Source organism: Triticum dicoccoides, chromosome 7B (genome assembly GCF_002162155.2).
Source record: "Triticum dicoccoides isolate Atlit2015 ecotype Zavitan chromosome 7B, WEW_v2.0, whole genome shotgun sequence".
Taxonomy (NCBI): domain Eukaryota; kingdom Viridiplantae; phylum Streptophyta; class Magnoliopsida; order Poales; family Poaceae; genus Triticum; species Triticum dicoccoides.
Window position 1 is genome coordinate 776630788 of NC_041393.1, and position 2399 is coordinate 776633186.

At 45.5% G+C, this 2399-nt stretch overlaps 1 pseudogene; it reads right to left on the reverse strand.

Annotated features, from left to right (window-relative positions):
• Positions 1–963, reverse strand: LOC119339810 (annotated as a pseudogene).
• Between the last annotated feature and the right edge of the window lie 1436 nt (positions 964–2399).

Below are 2399 nucleotides of genomic sequence, written 5' to 3' on the forward strand. Positions count from 1 at the left end.
TTAGATCACTAAAGTACTGACGAGGATTCGACTTCCTGAAGTAGCGGCATTGACTAAGGGTATTTTCAGCACGTCATCCCATGCTCTATGGTCCCACATATCATCCATTACCAGAAAGGTCTTGTGGTCAATCAATGTGTTCTTAAGGGTTTCGTGAAGGCTGGTCTTTGCACTTTCAGGTGGTTGGGCATCTCCTCCGGCTTCGATGATGGCCCTTCTCAGCAGATCAACATCACTGAAGTTTTGGTTGACGCTCAACCATATCTTTTTGCTGAATTCACCTTGGATTGCCTCATCATTGAAGACCTTTTGGGCGAGCGTGGTCTTGCCGATCCCACCAATACCTACGATAGCAACCACCTTGATGCCATTGTTGACATCCTTTCCCGTCTGGATGATCTGGGCCACCAATGCTCTTGTGTCTTCTTCAATCTTGTCTCCAACAATAGCAGACCGATCAAAGTCCCCTACTGTCTCCCGGCTTGGATTACCATGGCGAGAGGCATGGGTCTTGCTGCGATGATCCCCATCAGACCCAAGATCGATGAATTTGAAAGCAGCGCTGCGTTCCTTGATGTCATAAAGCCTCTGGTTGAGCGCCTTGATGCGGGTGCCGATCTCACGAGCATGGAAGGGATTCCGCATGCAGAAGAGGAAGGGATTGAAACACCCTGCATTAACTGGGGATGATCTACGCTCCGTGGCCTTGAGCTAGCATAGGTCAAGGATGTCGGTAGCTTCGTATATGGCACGCTTGAGCTGCCCCACCCACTCTCGAACAGTCTAGTCAGTAATGTTCCTCCTATCAGCATCGGCCATGAAGTTCTTGAGGTCCCGAAGCTTGTCTCCCATCTTGTCGATCTCGCCGGAGACGCCCAACATCATCTTCACCTCATCAGTTGCTGCCTGCGTGAGCATGTCCACCAGGTAGGATGCAAATGCATCTAGCACCATCGCCATTGTTGCTGGTTAATTTTTCTGCAATAACAAGGTAAGGTCAAATTCAAGCAGGAAGCTTAGCTAGCTAGGTGTAAAGAGATGCAAATCACACTTGAACTGCCTAACCAACCTCTGGGATGGATGGACAGCGCAGAAGACGTGGGGGTCAGCGCGACAGCAGCGCCAGAGAAGACGTGTCTCCTCCAGGAGCGGAAGCTCAGATCCTCCTCCGGCGCATTGCCTCTGGGAGCAGCAGCTCAGCTCCTCCTCTGGCGGGCTGCCACCGGAAGTAGCACTTGACTCCTCTGGCGAATTGCCTCCGTGAGTAGCAGCTCAGATCCTCCACTGGCTCGTCGCGTCCATCACACAGCAGCTACACTAACGGTCAGACACAGAGTAGTCAGGTGTAGCGGCAGGCTTCCAAGGTCAGGGGGTTGCTTTGTTGTACGAGATCAAGCATCGCTGTTTAGGTTGCTGAGCTCAAGCAACGGGTGGAGCATATACTGCTGGAATAAGATCGATGTTGGGGAGTAGAGAGGTTGGGTCGGTGGAGCGAGCTCCCCTTTCGGATTAGGATTTGACCGTCAGTTTAGAGGGGAAGGCGAGTGGTCGAGCGGGCTCCCCATTAGGATTAGGATTTGACCGTCGGCGAGGAAGCCAATGGGGTCAGCCGAGACTCGTGAGAGGGGAAGGCGACGGCGGATTATCCTATTCAACGCTCTTTGCATCAAACTGCCGGCGCTTCGCACAGGCCAGCGACCAAGCGTCGACGCGATGGGCCGGCCCAGTTCTTGCGGGTACAGTCGCACCTAGCCAGCCGGTTTTGGGAACCTTCTAGAAGGTTCCCTGACCGGTTTGTTGTTTCTTTTACTGGTTTTTTTTGTTTTCTTTGGCTTCTGATTCTTTTTCTTTTTTTTTCGTTTTCCTTTTCTGTTTCTTTTTTCTTTTTTCCTTTTCAAGTTTATTTTATCTTTCTTAATCTAAGTTCATGTTTTTTTTTTCAATTTAGAAAAATGTTCTTGACTTAAAAAATAGTTCAAAATTTCAAAAAATGTTCGCTTTTCAAAAAATGTTTATAAATTCGAAAAATGTTTGCTATTTTCAGAAAATGTTCTTGTTTTCATAAAATGTTGCAAATGCTTTTGTTCAAAATAATCATCACTTTCCAAAAAATATTCGTGTGCTAAAAAATGTTCATGATGTCAAAAAACGCTTTTGTTGAAATTATAAAAAAAATGTTCTTCCTTTAAAAATTGTTCACATTTTCAAAAAATGTTCATGCTTAAAAACATCTATATAGATTCAAAAAACCATTATCCTTTACAGAATCCATGTACAATTTCAGAAAATCTCATTTATAAAATGTGTTCACAATTTCAAAAAATGTTCTCCTTTTCAAAATTTTCATAGTTCTAGAAATTTGTTCATGTTTAAATAAATGTTCAGGAATTTCAAAAAAT